Raw genomic sequence first — 18,935 nt, forward strand, 5'->3', positions numbered from 1 at the left:
GGTAAAAGGTTTATCCACTAGCTTCTCTGGAATTGGCTTGTGCCTGCCATGACTGGCTATGGGAATGCCTCAGTGTGATCTAGCTCCTGGGAGTACACAGCCATGGGGACTTCACATAGCTCCTGGGAGTACACAGCACTACAAGGGGACTTCAAGTCAGGGTGTGCACTGCCTGCCTCTTCTAGAGGCAATGCTGTCCTTCAGTGTTTGTGTTGTGATCTATCAAGATATTTTTAAGTTAATGAAATCATAATAGCATGTGTGTGTGTGTGCGCACGAGCGTACACACTGTAGTTTCTATATGGATAAAAATGCAGCTGTAAAGGGTAGAAACTAAAATTTGTGGGTGTTTTTTTTTTTTTTTTTTTTTTTTTTTTTTTTTTTTTTAAATTTGTGGGTGTTAAGAAGGGTCTTCATATTCCCAGATGCAGGGAACTAGTGATAAATTCTCTAAAAGCAAGATGACCACAAGTTAGGCTGGTCAGAGCAGAAGAGGAAACATTAAAAGGGTGACCTCCCATTAATTCTTCTCTTCATCTTAAAGGCCTAGGGCCAGGGCCTCCTGCCTTTCCCTGATGAAAAGGCACTAGGATTTACTGGAAACCTAATGACCCCGTAATCCAGGCTTTATTAAATACTTTAATGTAACTGGAATTGACCATTAATGAGAGGTTTCGTGTTGCAGCCACTTCTCGAACATGCACGGTGGGTATTATGTGGAATGAATCACGAAGAGGAGGAGAATGGAGAGGAGAGGCGTGGCCCTCTTCCTTGTCTCTGCTTCCCTCTTCTATGGGAGCACAGATGCCTGTTCTTTCCAGAGGAATCTAGAAATCATATGGTATGGAGGAAAAGGATATATTTAGTCTGAGGCAAATCCTCAGCAGAGACATAGAAGCAGTGCCTATCAGAGCTAGTTGGGACTTAGAGACAATGGCGCCCTCTCACTATGAGGAGGAGAAGAGGTTGGAAGGACACCATCAGATTGCCCGTGCCCACTTCAGCCAGGAAGCTAGCTCCTTTGTCTCTGGTTTACAGTAAGAATTTACTTCAATACGGGGCCTGAAAGTCATAGAATTAGCTAACAAAAGATGTTTTACAAATAGAAATGGAGATTTTGAAAAAATGGCGACTTAGGGCCGAGGTGGTGACACATCCCATGAGTGGCGGTGAGTGCATGCGTATGGACAATCCATCTTTCCTTTTTTTTTAAATTCATTTTTTATTGGTGTTCAATTTGTCAACATCAGAATAACACCCAGCGCTCATCCCGTCAAGTGCCCCGCTCAGTGCCCGTCACCCATTCACCCCCACCTCCCACCCGCCTCCCCTTCCACCACCCCTAGTTCGTTTCCCAGAGTTAGGAGTCTCTCATGTTCTGTCTCCCTTTCTGATATTTCCCACTTATTTTTTCTCCTTTCCCCTTTATTCCCATCTTTCCTTTTATTTATTTATTTAGATGTACTTGTGTTTTTTTTTTAATTTTTATTTATTTATGATAGTCACAGAAAAAGAGAGAGAGAGAGAGGCAGAGAGAGAAGCAGGCTCCATGCACCGGGAGCCCGACATGGGATTTGATACTGGGTCTCCAGGATCGTGCCCTGGGCCAAAGGCAGGCGCCAAACCGCTGCGCCACCCAGGGACCCCTCCCATCTTTCCTTTTAAAGCAAGTCTAAGCATACGGTTTGATAAGATGTGTACATCCTGTAACCACCACCCCAATTAAGATGTACATTTCCATCATTCCAGAGAGTTCTCTCATGCCACATTACAGTCAATCCGCCATGTGCCTGCCCTAGGCTACCATTTCTTTCTTTTTTTTTTTTTAATTTTTAAAATTTATTTATGATAGTCACACACACAGAGAGAGAGGCAGAGACACAGGCAGAGGGAGAAGCAGGCTCCATGCACCGGGAGCCCGATGTGGGATTCGATCCTGGGTCTCCAGGATCGCGCCCTGGGCCAAAGGCAGGCGCTAAACCGCTGCGCCACCCAGGGATCCCTTTTTTTTTTTTTTTTAATTTTTAAAATTTATTTATGATAGTCACACAGAGAGAGAGAGAGGCAGAGACACAGGCAGAGGGAGAAGCAGGCTCCATGCACCGGGAGCCCAACGTGGGATTCGATCCTGGGTCTCCAGGATCGCGCCCTAGGCTACCATTTCTATCATTGGAGATTATTTTTGTCTTTAATCCTATTGCCTGATTTGCATTTGGAGTGTTGACTATATCCTTTCACTGCCTGGATGACTTTTTTTTCTCAAAAATTTTATTTATTTGAGAGAGAGTGAGCAAGAGCAAGAGCGAGAGAGAGCGAGAGAGTACATGCATGAGCTGGGGAAGGAGCAGAGGGAGAAGCAGACTCCCTGCTGAGTAGGGAGCCTGAAGTGGGGCTTGATCCCAGGATCCTGGGATCATGACCTGAACCGAAGGCAGACACCCAACCAACTGAGCCACCCAGGCAACCCCTGACTTTTTTTTTTTTTTTTAAGATCTTATTTATTTATTTGGGAGAGAGACAAAGCAAGCATGAAGGGGAGTGCAGGGGTAGTTAGGACAGGGTAGAGGAAGAGGGAGAAGCAGACTCCCTGCTGAGCAGGGAGCCCAATGTAGGATTCGATCCCAGGACCAGGATCATGATCTGAGCTTAAGGATCAAGACATTTAACCAACAGTCATGCAGGCACCCTGCCTGGCTGACTTGAAATATCTGAGTGTTCCCATGTGGAGGAGGAAATGTTAAATGTTTCTGTGTCTGAGGCCAATGGCAGAAAGAGTGGCTCTAGCTTGTGGAAGCTCAGGTTCCTTGAAGGTAGGAGCTGTTCCTTATTTCTGTTTCTGCCATACTTAAGATAGCACCTGGCACATAAGATGCTCTTCGTAAATGTACTGAACTGAATCAGATCTGTCCAATAATGGAATACTCGTCAGCCTTCCTGGATGAAAATGTGTTGGTAGCAGTGGTGCCCATCACCAGTGAACACAGGTGAGTTTGAGCTTTCTGACCTTGAATGATAGATGTAAGGGCAAGAGCTATGTCCAATCATCTTGGTTTGACCCTGGTGGTGCAGGGCAGTGGGAGAGATGATGGGTTCTAATATGGTGTGGTAGGTTCTAGGCAGTGCCTTGTGCTGTGGAAGCAGAGAGGAGGGGCATAGAGTCCAACTGAGAGATTTGGGGAAGCTTTTCTGGAGGGCACATGCCATGAAGGGCAGTGCGAAGTAGCCTTCGGAAAGGGATTTTGGTGCTGGAAATACAGTCTAATAAAGGCGCAACAGCTTGAGAGACCATGGTACCTGTGACATAATTGCTCTGAGTGGGAAGATGGAATACACATGGTCCCTAAAATTGCTGTCATCCTAAGATATTGTACCTACTAGGTTTACCTGAATGGCCACCAGTGCCCACAAATATCCATATAGATTTGAGGTTCGGGTCAGAAAATGCCCTGAAAATGGCCATTTTCTCCAATAGCAAAGTCTTCCATCCTGGGAACAGAAATGGAAATGAATGGATGGTCAGGGTGAAACATTGCTGGGCCCTGTAGACATGAAGGCAGGCAGAGTGGTAAGGAGGTCCTGGTGTCAACAAGAGCTGGGGGGAAACGCCAAGTGTTGCAACATTGAGCACAACTGGAATTCGAATGTGGCTGGTGGGAGTGTTACATGGGTTCAATCACTTTGGAAAAATTGGCAGCATCTACTAAAGTGGAACATCTAGGCAATAACCTGGCTGTCCCCCTGGATATGTTTAAACCCAATGGAAGTATGCTCACCACAGACTTGTACGGGAACCACCCAGATGCCCAGCAGCGGTGCCATGGATACCGCGCAATGGATGTGGGAGGCAGAACAAGGCTGTGCTATGGATGTGTTGTGTTAGCAGGGGAGGATTGGGTAGCAAATGGGAATAACAGGTCTATCAGCTGACCTTAAAATAAAGAGATTATCCTGTATTATTAGGGTGGGCCAAATGTATCACATGGTTCCTTAAATGAGGAAGAGGGAGACAGAAGAGTCAGAACTGGAGGCAGCAGTGTTAGAAAGACTCAACTGGTCATTGCCGGCTTTGGAGATGGAAGAGGCCACGAGCCCAGGAGTGCGGGTGGCTGCGGGAAGCTGGAAGAGGTAAGGAATCATTTTTTCCCTAGAGCCTTGGGAAGGAATGCAGCCCTGCTGTACCTGGATTTTAGGCCAGTGAGACCCGTTTCTGACCTCTGACCTCCAGAACTGGAAGATAATAAATATGTATTGTTTTATGCCACTACATTTGTGGTAGTTTGTTACAGCAGGAATGAGAAATGAACACACGGCACATTCTTACAGTGGACTACTACACAGCAGTGAGAACAAATGATTTGCAATTAAATGTAACAATATGGCTGAGAACATATATTGAAGGTTTGCTAATGATAGGGTTACTCAGCATTACTGTAGGTGGAGTGGGCAAGGGGAAGAGTGTGGGATGGTTTTAGGTGCCGGGAGAGTTTCTCCATAATAAAATAGGGGGTCACTGGATGGAGGGGGTGGCAGGGAAGGTAGGACCTGAAAGTGGGACCCAGGAATCTAAGAGGAATAGGCCTGGTGGAGTGGGGGGCTTTGTAGAGCAGCAGTTCTCAAATTTCATGTGTCAGAGTCACCTGGACAACAAGTGGCAACATTGCTAGGCCCTACCCCTGGAGTTTCTGAGTCAGTTGATCTGAGGCTCAGGAAGTTCAATTTTTCTTTCTTTCTTTCTTTCTTTCTTTCTTTCTTTCTTTCTTTCTTTCTTTCTTTCTTTCTTTTTTCTTTTTCTTTCTTTCTTTCTTTCTTTCTTTCTTTCTTTCTTTCTTTCTTTCTTTCTTTCTTTCTCTTTCTTTCTTTCTTTCTTTCTTTCTTTCTTTCTTTCTTTCTTTCTTTCTTTCTTTCTTTCCTTCCTTCCTTCCTTCCTTCCTTCCTTCCTTTCTTTTTAGATCTTATTTTATTTGTGAGAGAAAGAGAGAGAGGCAGAGACACAGGGAGAGATACATAGGCAGAGGGAGAAGCAGGCTCCATGCAGTGAGCCTGATGCTGGACTTGATCCCAGGACCCTGGGATCACTCCCTGAGCTGAAGGCACTCAAGCACTGAGCCACCCAGGTGTCCCATGAAGTTGCATTTTAACAGGTTACCAGGTGATGCTGATATTGTTGGTCCAAGGACCACCCTAAGAACTGCTGATGTAGAGGTGGCAGTGGGTGAACAGTTTGTGACCTGTCGTGGGTGTGGAATACGGGGGCTGGAGGGGCAGCTCCCTGTAGCAAGAGGAGGAGCGGGTGTATGGGCCTGGTGACACATAGGCAGAATGTGGAGCGAGCTGGTGCTGGTGTGGGCACCCAGTCAGCACCGAGTGGGGTCCCCAGGAGGGCTGCAGCTGGAGCTGGTCCTTCGCAGTTGGGGAAGCTAATACCCAGCCATGGCACCCGCAGCTTAGCAATAACACGAAAAGGCAAGTAAATCAAGAAAATCCTCTGATGGTGCCTGGGGAGACTGCTTGCTCTAGTTTTTCTCCCATTTTGATCAGCTCTGAGAGAGAGAACCAGCTTCTGAGCACCCACTGTGTCTGAGGAATTATATACGCCTTATCACATTTAATCACAATTCCATGTTACAGGTATCATTAATCCATTTTAAGAATGAGGAAACTAAGGCCCTGAGAAGTTAAAGAACTTTCTCACTGTTATTTAGGCACAGCTTGTTACAGTCAGCCCTGAGGCTGACCAATTAAATCTCCTGGTTGTTTCCCAGGCACCGCCCCCCTCCCCCCGCAATATTATCATTTCAACACATGCAATCCATTTTACGTTTTTTCTCATATTAAGTATGCGTGCCTGTAATCATCACCTCTACCAGTAGATGGCGCAGGTGACCTTCCCGCAGTTAATGCATCAGGCCTTAGCGGTTGGGTGGGCAGGGACCAACCACTGAAATCTCCGTGTCTTTATCAATTTACTTGTTTAAATTTTACTCAGAAGTGAGCTTGAAAGATTGCAAACCATTATAAACGTACTATAGAAATAAACACATAGAGCCGGATCTGTGTGTGTCTGGGGCCAGTTGTATAAGCTGGGTTTGCTCCAAGTTGACAATCATGTAAAATACAATGTTTATTTAAAAGATGGATAGTAAAAGTGTGCTTATTTAGAGCTTATAAATATATTACTATAATTTAATAGTAATGGTAGTGATTGTTTAGAACCTAGGCATACGAAAAGTTTCTTATGGGTGAGGAGTATTCTTTCACTGATACTCTTTAGAGTTGCAAGTACGTGGTGACAATAAAAATGTAACTAGCAGACCAACTGCTAGGTCATTATTTAAAAAAAAACAAAAAACTATCCATAAACAACTGACTCCCTGGTTGCCTGCACCTGAGGGGAACCAATCTGATCACCCCAACTTTGGTACTGCTGGTACCTTCTATCCTGGGGCTTTCCCTCTGTTTGTTTCAAGATTTATTTATTTATTTGGCGGGGGCGGGGGGGGGGCAGAGGGAGAGGGAGAGAGAATCTCAAGCAGACTCCTTGCTGAGCATGGACCCTGACGTGGGGCTCAATTTCGACCCTGAGATCATGACTGAGCCGAAATAGAGAGATGGACATGTTACCGACTGAGTCACTCAGGTGCCTCTCACTCTGTTTTAAGAATGGGGAGACTGAGGCTAGCAATGTGCCTCTATTCACATGACAGGAATGCTGAAGGCTGGTCTAGAACTAGAAGTCAGGTGCTCCAACTACCTGTCCCGTGCTCTCCCCATCACATCACTCTGTTTGAGAAGTGGTGGCAGCTGCAGCCATCTTGTATTCCTGTCTCTGCGTACCACAATCTACCCGCCCAACCCAGCCTGATGCCATGGCCAAGGGCTCAGCCCCTGCTGTGCCATTTATAGAATAAGCATAGGGCTGTGCCTGGACCCCAGGGGACACTCAGAAAATTATTGTAGAATGAGGAAAGGAAGGAAAGAAATGCCCTCCATACAATTTAGAAGCTTACCACTCCTGAAGGGGGGGGGCATCAGTTAGCCATCTGGTGGCAGATTGATTATGTTGGATCCCTTCCATTGTGGAGGGCATCGGTTTGGTCATCACTGGAATAAACACTTATTCTAGATGTGGATTTCCGCTCTTTCCTGAGTACTTCTGTCCGCCCAACCATCTGTGTGCTCACAGAATCCCTCATTTACTATTATGGTATTCTACATAACGTTGCCTCTGACCAGGGATCTCATTTCAGAGCAGTGTAAGTGTAGCAACAGATTTACGGGCATGGGAATTCACTGCTCTTACCACATGCCCTTATAACCCAGAAGCAGTTGTTACTGATGGAACATGCGATGGCCCTCTAAAGGGTTGGTTATGGTACCAGTAGTCTGGAAAGGTTGAGCTCTGTCTTATAGGATACACATTGTATGCTCTGAGTTTGTGCCCGTCTCCCATGGAAATGGAAGGGCCCTTCTCAGTCCTTTAACTTACCTGCAGAAACTTGAGCTTAGCTTTTTGAATGCCTCAGTTCCTTTTTTTTTTAATATAAATTTATTTTTTATTGGTGTTCAATTTGCCAACATATAGAATAACACCCAGTGCTCATCCCTTGAATGCCTCAGTTCTGATGGAGGTATGCCTGATATGGGACTCGATCCCGGAACTCCAGGACTGAAGGCAAGCGCTAAACCATTGAGCCACCCAGGGGTCCGCCTGGAGGTATGCTTTCATTAGGGGACACGACAATGAGTCTATTGAATTGAGACAGCCATCCAACCATGCTGGGCTCCTTGTGCCTCTGAACCAAAGGGAAACTGGATTGCTGCTACAAAGTGGGAACAGAAGAGCTATATCTGCAACTTTGGGGTACCTCTGGGTACAGTTGATCCTTGAACAATGTGGGAGCTAGGGGTGCTAACCCTCCTACACACACACAATAGAAAATCCATGTACATAATATGAAGTTAAAAAATAAAGTCCTCTTTAACCCAGCATTTCTATTGTGGTGATGTCAGTCCAGTGCCCATCATATCTCACTAATCTTCCCTGTTGTCATTCTTACCCTCTCCCAGTCCAGAGGGCTCATGCCCTGTTTGAGTCCCTTGAATAAGAGCTCCGTGGTCTTCCAGGTCTTCTGTATCAAGGACGGTCTTCTAACATGATCTGCTGGGCTATTCCCACTTCCTCCTCTAGCCCATCTCTACTTTCTCTGCCCACTTGCTACCCAGGCTTTCAGATCCCAGAGCTTGCAGATGCCCTCTGGCCTCAGGCCTTCGTCTGGAAGCTCCCCCACTCCCAGAACTGCACCTACTCTTCATCCCATGGCAAGTTGGACGTCAGCTCACGGAAGCCTTCTTGGGCTCCCAGCATCCTACATGATTCCTTCATAGCTCTCACTACTTTTGGTAATTATAAACTCTGGGGATTCTTTGTTTTTCACTGATGTCTGCCTCCTCTACTAGACCATGGGCTCCCTGAGGGCAAGAACTGTGTCTGTGTGATTTACTGTTGCATCCCAGAGCCAGCACAGACACTGGCACATAGTAGGCATTCATTATTTAGTGGACAAGTTAATATAAGAGGAGGGCATGTGTTGGAATAGTCTTGGATGAAAAAGTATATGATGTCCTGGGAAAATCCTGCATGGTTTCCTGAGAATACATGGTCAGAAATGTTGGGGGGGGGGGGCATATCACAGGGGTCTTGTTGGCCACATTAAGGGGACAGATTGGAGTTGTTCAGATCCAGAGAACCATAGGAGGTGCAAATGGAGGAGTGATGTGTATGCCAGGTGGCCCCTTTGACTGTCTCTATGGTGGCAAAGGGAGAGCTCAGGGCCAGGATGAGCTGGGCTGGCACCACAGTCCTGATTAGGGTCCTAAGGGCTTGAGTTGGGCTCATGGCAATGATGATGGGATATAGGAATGTAGTCAGCATTTGCGACAATTAATCTAGCTTAGCAGCTCTTGGCTCTTCTTCCCTGAAAAACCAGTATGTCTGTACAAGAGAGATGGGAGTGGAATCCCACAGGGGCCTGAGTGTGTTCTACAGACACATCCTTTGATCACAAAGAGATTTTCGCAAATGGTCCCTCCAGAGGTGGTCACCAGGATATGATTAGAAGCCCAGAGGCTGGGGACGGAGGCAGAGGCAGGGGCAGGGCCCTCATCCCTAGGCCAGGAGCTGTGGGGACAGCAGAGCCTGGCAATGGTGAATGGAAAGTTGGCTTGTTAACGCAGTAAATCTCTCTCCAGCACTCCTTCATTTAGGGTTTGACACGGAGCCAGCGGAAGGAACCTGAGAGACCCTGGAGCCCAAGAAGCCCCTGGAGCCTCAGCTGGAGCCAAGAAGGGGCTGCTGAGAGCTGGGTGTGTGCCATCCACCAGGAACAGGCTACCCTGGGACCTGCTGTACTTTGCTGTCCCAACACATGCGTCACACTTTCTCTCCATCTCCTAGGAGGCTTGTAATTGGTTGCAGAGATGGAGAGCAGAGCCACTGGCTCATCTAGCTCTTCTCGTACTAAGGCGCTGTGGGCATGAGGTGACTGGGAGGATGCCAAGGGAAAACTTATATAATAGCATAGACTGGATACTTACTCCACACCTGGAGTCAGGCTTTTTAATGCTATGCATTCAATCTGAGCTAGGTTCCTTTCTTTCTCTCCCACTGTGTTCTGTATTTATTCTTTAGAACACTTAGCAGAGTTGTAACAGATATTCATTCATGTATTTGTGTAGTTAATATCTGTCTTTCCTGCTAGACTGTAAACTCCACGAGGCAGGGATTGGGTCTCATTATCCTTTACTGTCACCCCAGCACCTACTACACTGCCTGACATGTAGCTGGTGTGCACAATGTGTTTGTTGGACATATGAATGACCCTCCCCATAGCCCAGCAAAGCCAGTGCTGTTACTCTGCTTATTTCAGGACAGGCAAACTGAGGCAGAGAGAGGTTGGAGTGGCCAAGCCACAGAACCCAAAGGTGGCACTCAGGATCCAGACTTATAGTGAAGATGTGGGGACCTGCATTTGGCTGATAAAACCCAAACTGGGGAAAGTGAGACCCCTGTCCTTTTTGGCCCGTAGCCTTTGGGATGTGAGACCAAGGCTGCTGGTGGCCATGATTCCAGCCTCCTAGGGAGCTGGTCTGAGGGAATGGTGTCAGAGAAGAGCAAAGATAAGGGAGAAAGTGTTTCTGAGTTCCTGGAGACAGTCATCCCTTTGCCCTGTCTGCTCTTGGGAATGGAGTCAGTACATGCCTTTTAAGCTTAGGCCGGCCTGGCTTCCGCCCCTTATACTTGTAGTGGAGAGTTCTGACCAACACGGTGACCAAACCCATCTTCTCTGGGCTAGTGTGGCCGAAGGAGAGTAGACAACCTGGGTTTTAGTTTCAAGTTCACCGGCACTCAGTACATGACAGAGCAAGTTCTCCTCCACCTCTGGGTCTCAGCTTCCTCAGCTGCAAAATGGGCACGATCACTCCAGCTCTCAGGGAGAAGTGGGAGGTGCTGAGAGAGGAGTACTGAGAGAGTTGTACTCAGAGCCTGGTATCCTGCAACTGCTCAGGAGGTGTTGGCTGCCTGGGCTGCCTCTGTAGGAGGCCTTTGGCTGCAAAGGACAGAAAACTCATCAGAGGACAGCTTAAACAATGAAGGCTTTCAGCACCTCGTGCCACGAGGAGATCCGGGCCAGGGTGGTTCCAGGGTGGTGGATTCCAAAGCCAACAGCGTCGTCAAGGATCTAGGCTCTTCCTGTCTTTCAGCCTGTCATTCTCAGAGTGTCAAGGTGGTGAGATGGCTGCCCCTGCTGCAGGCATGACCCAATGTAGGCCTGAGAAGGAGGTGTTCCTTGTTTGTCTTGCCTTGTAAGAGTGAGGAAAACATTCCTAGTAGCTCCCCAGCAGACTTCCCCTCAAGCTTTGTCAGCTAAAATTGTCATATGGCCTTTGTTAAATCAGCATCTATGAGACATGTTTGTCCACTGAGGTGCCCTGTCTCCCATGGCACCTGGCCATAGCAGGTGCTATGTCCTCCCTGAACAAGCGACTCTGGGAGCCCTCTGCTCTAGCCGTCAGAGTCAGGTGGAAGGAGGAGGTTCTGGGATGGAGCAGGGTTCTTCAGATGACTGTGGCTCCGTGCCTTTCCTCCTATTTTACAAAAGTACCCAAACTCACTGGCATAACAGGGGTGGGAGTGGGGACTGCCATAGAAGTTTTGGCTCGGTGGGGCCAGAGGGGCCAGCTTTCCATGGCTGTCTCAGTTCAGGGAAACAATCTAGGTCCACCCCATTTGGTCTGTAGGCTCTGTGGGGCAGACAAGGCAGATGAAAAGGGGTGATGTGGCTCCTATAGGGAAGGCCCTAGGGCTGCGGAAGGTGGCAGGCTCCCTTGGGTCGCAGCATGTAAATGGGGGAAATGTGCTCCTTTCTATCTCTATCTATCATCTATCTATTTATTTATATTTTTAAAAATATTTTTTTTATTGGAGTGCGATTTGCCAACATATAGTATGACACCCAGTGGTCATCCCATCAAGTGCCCCCCTCAGTGCCTGTCACCCAGTCACCCCATTCCCCCCCGCCTCCCCTTCCACTACCCCTTGTTCATTTCTCAGAGTTAGGAGTCTCTCATGTTTTGTCACCCTCTCTAATTTTTCTCACTGATTTTCCCTCCTTTCCCCTATAATCCCTTTCACTATTTCTTATATTCTCCGTATGCGTGAAACCATATAATGATTGTCCTTCTCCGATTGACTTTTTTTTTTTTAAGATTTTATTTATGAGAGACTCAGGGAGAGAGAGAGAGAGAGAGAGAGAGAGAGAGAGAGGCAGAGACACAGGCAGAGGGAGAAGCCGGCTCCATGTGGGGAGTCCGACTCAGGACTCAATCCCAGGACCCCAGGATCACACCCTGGGCTGAAGGCGGCACTAAACCGCTAAGCCACCCAGGCTGCCCTGTCCTTCTCCGATTGACTTACACGTTTTTCTGTTTAAATCAAGTATCCAGGGGCAGCCCGGGTGGCTCAGTGGTTTAGCGCCACCTTCAGCCCAGGGCGTGATCCTGGAGACCTGGGATCGAGTCCCACGTCGGGCTCCCTGCATGGAGCCTGCTTCTCCCCCTGCCTGTGTCTCTGCCTCTCTCTCTCTCTCTCTCTCTCTGTGTCTCTCATGAATAAATAAATAAAATCTTAAAAAAAAAATCAAGTATCCAGCTCATTCCCTGTATCTTCACTGAGCACCTGTGATGTGCCAGGCATGTGCTACAAGCAACAGATGCAATGATGACATTGGCATGGCTCCTGCCGTCTTGGAGCTTATAGTCTAGTGGAGGAGGCAGATCCTAATCAAACAATCACAGAAGTAATTTAAATGGTGGCCATGGTAGTGATGAGGAGAGGCATGTGGCATGAGACCCCAGGGGAAGATGGCAGGGAGAGGGAGAAAGGGGAATGACACTGTGATGTGATTAGAACATGAAGTTCTTGTGTCATGGATGGGTCAACAGTGAGGTGAGGAAGAGGGAGGAGTACAGGGTGCCTCTCAGGTTTCTGGCTCATGGAATTGGATGGACACTGCAGTTGTTCAGAGAGATAGAAAATACTGGAAGGGGATCAGCCTGGAGGAGAGTGACAGGGGAGCTCAGGCAGTGGGTTTTCCACCATGTTGAGTTTGAGGTATGAACTCATTCAGGCAGCTGGATGAATAGGTCTGGAAGCAGCAAGACTTCTCAAGCTCTCCCATCCCCAGGAGACAGGAAAGATCGGTAGATGGATAGATTCCCCTCTTTTTCTGGCCTGGCCATTGTGAGCCTGGGGCTGTGCCCTTATGTGAAATAAGGACAGGCACTGAGCACTTACCCTGAGCCAGGCTCTCTTTTTAAAGACATTTCAGGGGTACCTGGGTGGCTCAGTGGTTGAGCATCTGCCTTCGGCTCAGGTCATGATCTCCAGATCCTGGGATTGAGTCCCACATCGGGCTCCTTTCAGGGAGCCTGCTTCTCCCTCTGCCTATGTCTCTGCCTCTCTCTCGTGAATAAATAAATAAAACCTTTTAAAAATGAGACATATGTCAGCATGTTGAGGCCCTATAACAACCCTATAGAATAAATACTGTTACAACCCCCCACTTTACATATGGGAAAACAAGTCCCAGGGATTGTAGGGAGCTTGTGGCGTGAGGTCAGGGGGCAGAGCCCAGGTCTGGACCCAGGCAGTCTGAACAAGTCTGCATTCTTATCCACTGCTCTCCGGCATCCTCATATGCATGCTGGGGGCTGTGTTTGCGTGAGCATTAGGGACTTTGTGCTGGGACACTTGTCACCACAGGCTGATAAAAAGCTGTTCCAATCCTGACCCTGTGATGGTACATTATGGTGACACAAAGATTTTAGCAGAATTCACATTAGCGAATTTGGGAACCAGAAAATGAAATTGGACAGCTGACAACAAAGGCGTTGAGTCTTAACTTTGTGTACTCGTGGCTGAGACCCTGGGTTGTCCTGCTGCTGAGTACTGTTTTCCTGTGACCCCTTGGCAGAGCTCAACTGTTTGGGCTCTGTGAAAAAGTCCCCAGGGGTAGGGGCAGGCTGAGCACAGGACCTGGGGTTCGGATGCAGGGAGGAGACCCGGTACAGACTGGGCTTTGCATGAGTATTCAGCAAGGGAGAGGTGTGGAAGAGCTGGTGGGCCCAGCTTCAGGCTGCCTTGCTCCCAAATTCTCTTTTCATTCAGATGAAGTGGTTGTTTTACCCGAATATGTTGGCCTGACAGGATTGTAGCAGCTTTCTTTCTTCTCAGGTTTTCTTCCCCCTTACGTTTGAATTATACTTGAAACAGAAAAAAACCACAGATGGCAAATGCGTAGCATAGTGAATTTTTATAAGGTGACTCCTCTGGTAAATCAGCACCTGGATTGGGTGCCTGGGTGGCTCAGTCGGTTAAGTGTCTACCTTCAGCTTAGGTCATGATTTCAAGGTCTTGGGATCTAGCCCCACATTGGGCTCCTGGCTTAGTAAGGCATCTGCTTCTCCCTCTGCCTCTGCTGCTCCCATGCTTGTGCTTGTTCTCTCTCTCTCTCTCTCTCTCTGTTAAATAAATAAATAAATAAATAAATAAATAAAATCTTAAAAAAAAAATCAGCACCTGGATTAAGCAGTAGAGCTACAGCAGCCTCTCTGTGCCCTGTCCCAAAGACACCTCCTTTCCTTTCCCCAGAATGTAGCTCCCCACCCCAGCATTTATGGTAATCACTTCCTCACATTTCTTTGTAACTTTACTACCCAAAAGCACCTACTTCGTCTCTACCATTTAGTCTTACTCACTTTTAAAAATTAAATAAAAATTTTAAACTGTAGTAAAAAACACACAGCATAAAAGTCACCATATTAAGCATTTCAAATGTCCAGGTGTACAGTACAGTGGTGTTAAGTACATTCACATTGTTGTGTAACCATCACCACCACCTACCTCCAGAATTTTTCATCTTGCCATACTAGAACTCTATTATCTATGTGACAACTCCCCCCGTCCCTCTTCCCCTACCCCTGGTAACCTCCATTCTACTTTCTGTCTCTATCAATTTGATGACTCTGGGCACCACATATAAGTGAAATCACATAGTATTTGTCTTTTTTTTTAAATTTTTTATTTATTTATGATAGTCACAGAGAGAGAGAGAGAGAGAGGCAGAGACACAGGCAGAGGGAGAAGCAGGCTCCATGCACCGGGAGCCCGACGTGGGATTCGATCCCGGGTCTCCAGGATCGCGCCCTGGGCCAAAGGCAGGCGCCAAACCGCTGCGCCACCCAGGGATCCCAGTATTTGTCTTTTTATGACTGCCTTTTTCTACTCAGCATTCACGTCCTTAAGGTTCATCCACATTGCTGCATGTGACAGGATTTCCTTACATTTTAAGGCTGACTTATATTCCATTGTATGTATAGACCACATTTTTTTTGTCCACTCATCTGTGGATGGATACTTGAGTTGCTTCTACATCTTGGCTATTGTGAATGATGCTGTAATGAACATGGGTGTGTACTTACCTACTTTTTAGTTTTTTTTTTTACCTACTTTTTAATTTGATGCATCTTTTTTTTTTTAAGATTTTATTTATTTATTCATTAGACACACACACACACACACACACACACACAGAGGCAGAGACACAGGCAGAGGGAGAAGCAGGCTCCCTGCAGGAATCATGACGCGGGACTTGATCCAGGGAGTCCAGGATCACACCATGGGCTGAAGGTGGTGCTAAACTGCTAAGCCACCTGGGCTGCCCTTGATGCATCTTTAAAGTCTCTTTTAACCCAAAGATTCTCCCTCCATCCCTTTTGCCCCCTCTTTTAATTATATGTTGAAGATTCCAGGGCATTGGACCAGCAGACCTTCCCCAGTTTGCATTTTGCCGACGGCCTACAGTTCAGCATTGGTATTTCCAGTAATTGGGTTGTTGGACACAGAGGATTGATCAATTCAGGTTGTGATATTTTGGCAACTATAGGTGGTGGTGTGTTCTTTCATCGAAAGATGCACACAATGTCGTGTTGTCATTTTGTGTGAATGCAAGGGGTGATGCTAACAGCGGCTGATACTCAGTACCTAGATCCATTAATTAATTTATGGATTTATTATTAATTTTGTAAAATGGTGTTGTTCTAATTTGTCCATTCCGTTTTCATTAATTAGCTGCAGCAACTTTCTTAACATTTGATCAATGGAGAGAAACCATACCACAACCAACGCAATATTACTTTGGTGTGTTTTAGATATTTGTTTTTTACATTAAGATTTTGTTTGAAGACAAGATCCGTTGCTTTAAAAATAATGAATAAAAAAGCAGAGAAATTCTGAATAGTGATAATTGACTGAATATATTCATTTTCACCCTCTTAAAATTCTACTAAATTGACAGAAAAATGATATTTTGAAGGTGCAAGATCTGTAGAGACAGAAAAGAGAAGAGGGATAACAGTGACATAATTGTGAATCTGTTATAAAGGATTTGGCATTCTCCGAGAGCTTCCTGAGAAAAAGGTATGCAAAAAGTCAATATTTTGAGACATTTACTATATGAAAATGTCTTTATCTTACCTTCACATTTGATTGATAGTTTGGCCGTGTGTAGAATTCTAAGTTGGGAATCCTTTTCCTTCACAATTTTGAAGGTGTTGCAGTGCCTTCTGTGCTCCAGTGTTTTGCTGTGGAGAGAGCTGAGACCATTCTAATCCTTAGCTCTCTGTAGGTAATGTTATTTTTACTGTTTCTGGAAGCCTGTAGGATCTTCTTTGTGTTCTCAGTATGCTGAAATTCCACAGTGGCTTAACGAGGCATGGATCTATTTTCATACATTGTGGAGATAAATTCCAAAATGACCAGTTGTTAAGAGGTGAAAGTTGGTAGCTCTCTGGAGGGGAAATGATGGTGGGAGTGGGGGTGGGGTAGGGGACGACTGCCATTTTCATAACTAATCTTACAGAATGATTTGACCATTCTTATGCACATACAGCTTTGATGTTAAAAAAAAAGAAAAAAACTACAAAGGAAAAGACAAAGAAGGAGCATGGGTTTAGGAAGGCAGACCTGGGTGTGAATTCTTAATCCTTTACTTAGTTAACAGGGTTTTTAAACCACAAACCCCCAGGTTTGTGGGTCATACAACATCTCTGATCTCTGAACCTTGGTTTTCTTACTTAAAATGGGAGTGGGTATTCCCACTCTGTCCAGATCACATGGTTGTGTGATGAAGGATGGAGGGGATTTTGTAAGCTGCGAAGAGTGAACCCACAGGAAGTCAGCATCACTGAAAAGAACTGACGGGGAGACTATCTTTCCAGCTGCTAGAGGACTTTGCACAAATGAAGAGGCAGTCATTTCCTGCAGTCCAGACTGTGCTTCCATCCTGCTCTTCTCCTTTCCCTGCTGCTAGAGAAAAGCTAGTTTGTTCTACATTGTAGAACGTGGGCCCCTGTCTAACTATAGCCTTTGCTGGGCCCCAGTGTTAGCTGGGGTGCTGAGTTAATCACCTTACTCTGGATAGTTTCATACCCCTCATGCTCTCATTCTCCAGCTTCCCAGACTGCTGCCCCGAAGCCATCTCCTCCTGGGAACTGCACCTGGAAGTCAGGGAACTTGCCGCCAGCTAGCTAGCTGAAGCCAGTTCTTCCCAAAGCATGGCCAAACATCGAAGATGATGGCATATCTTAATTAAGGTACTTGTGTATACATAAGAAGATGCTAATCGTTTCTGATTCAGGTCAACCTGGCTGGAGTGCTGGATTGAGAGCAGTTCTAAAGCTGAGTTCAGGGTGGCTCAGCGGTTCAGGCGCCTGCAGCCCAGGGCATGATCCTGGAGACCCGGGATCGAGTCCCACATCGGGCTCCCTGCATGGAGCCTGCTTCTTCCTCTGCCTGTGTCTCTGCCCCCCTCTCTCTCTCTGTATCTCATGAATAAATAAATAAATAAACAAACATCTAAAAAAAAAAATAAAGCTGAGTTCAGTGAAGAGGAGTATGGTGGTTAATCAGTACTGATGGACAAGGGAGGGGATAAGGCACCCCACCCACCATGAACTCGTCATCCCCCACAGAAATGTTCTTTTCTTTTTTTCTTGGGGCATAACCGTCATAAAGTACATTAAAGTTAAGTGTGCTATTTGATGTCTTTTTACACGCACACACACATTACTACCATCTAGATAAAAATACAGAGTATTTCCGGAAGCCCAGAAGAATTTGAGTCACTCCTCTTTCAGACACAACCATTTTTTTTTACCTCTATCACCATAAATTAGTTTTGCTTGTGTTTTACTTCATATAAATTGAATTAAACAAGAGGTGCCCTAGTGTCAAGCTTCTTTCACCTGGCATAATGCCTGTGTGATTTATTCCTGTTCTTGCTCATTATTCCATTGTATGGATACACCACAATTTGTTTATCTATTTCCCTACTGATGAGCACTGGAATCCTTTCCAAGTTTGGGCTATTATGAGTGAGGCTGCTATAACTATTCATGTACATGTCTTTTTTTTTTTCATGTACATGTCTTTTGGTGGACTAAACCCCTCTGTTTCTGTTGGGTATTGTTATGGACTGAATGTTTATATCCCCCTAAACTCATATACTGGACCACTAAACCCTAATGTGATAGTATTAGGAGGTGGAGCCTTTTGGAGGTGATTAAGTTAAGATGGGGACAAAGGGGGCAGCCCCCGTGATAGGATTAGTGTCTCTATAAGAAGAGGAAGAAACTCCAGATGTTCCTCTCTTTACTGTGTGAGGATACAGCAAGAAGGCAGCTGTCTGCCGGCCAGGAAAAGGGATCTGAGTGTGCAGGCACATTGATCTTGGACTTCTCAACCTCCAAAACTATGAAAAATAAATGTGTGTTGTTCAAGCCACCTACTCTATCCAGTCTGTGATATTTTATTGTAGGACAATAATTCATCTCTATGCATATCTATAACTGTAGTTCTTTCTAGATCTATAGTTCTACCTAGAAGAGAACTAGCTGGTTCACAAATTAGGTGAATGTTTAGGTGGATTTCTACTCAAAGCACCAAATTGCATCAAATGTGAACAGAGACTGTGCATATCAAACATGGTGCTGGGCTCCCAGTCTACATGGAGCTGTTGATCTCTGACTCTGAGACAAGGCATCAAATTAGCACAAAACTTAAAAACAAACACTTATACAACCAGGCAGCTTGTTCTCTAACTTTTCACTATTTTAACATTTTTTAATATTTCATATTTTCAATTATGTAATTGAACTTTGGTTTTCTGCAGGCTTGAATAAATCTTGAATTCCCTCTACTTCTCTCTTGATTTTTGAGGGGGCTTGTCTAGGTTTGTTTTGCCAGATGTCAAATCTTCAGCTCTCTTCAGTTGTCTTAGTGCAGATCTTTCCTGTATTTTCTGGAAAAAGGCTTGGGA

At 46.0% G+C, this 18,935-nt stretch overlaps 1 long non-coding RNA gene across 1 annotated transcript; it reads left to right on the top strand.

The window, feature by feature from the left end:
- Positions 1–2,175: 2,175 nt before the first annotated feature.
- Positions 2,176–17,465, top strand: LOC144300822 (uncharacterized). The gene is made up of 4 exons (XR_013367595.1): positions 2,176–2,984; positions 3,961–4,125; positions 15,933–16,036; positions 17,070–17,465. It is a non-coding gene; the product is annotated as an uncharacterized LOC144300822 (long non-coding RNA).
- The last annotated feature ends 1,470 nt before the right edge of the window (positions 17,466–18,935 follow it).

Source organism: Canis aureus, chromosome 29, assembly GCF_053574225.1.
Source record: "Canis aureus isolate CA01 chromosome 29, VMU_Caureus_v.1.0, whole genome shotgun sequence".
Taxonomy (NCBI): Eukaryota; Metazoa; Chordata; class Mammalia; order Carnivora; family Canidae; genus Canis; species Canis aureus.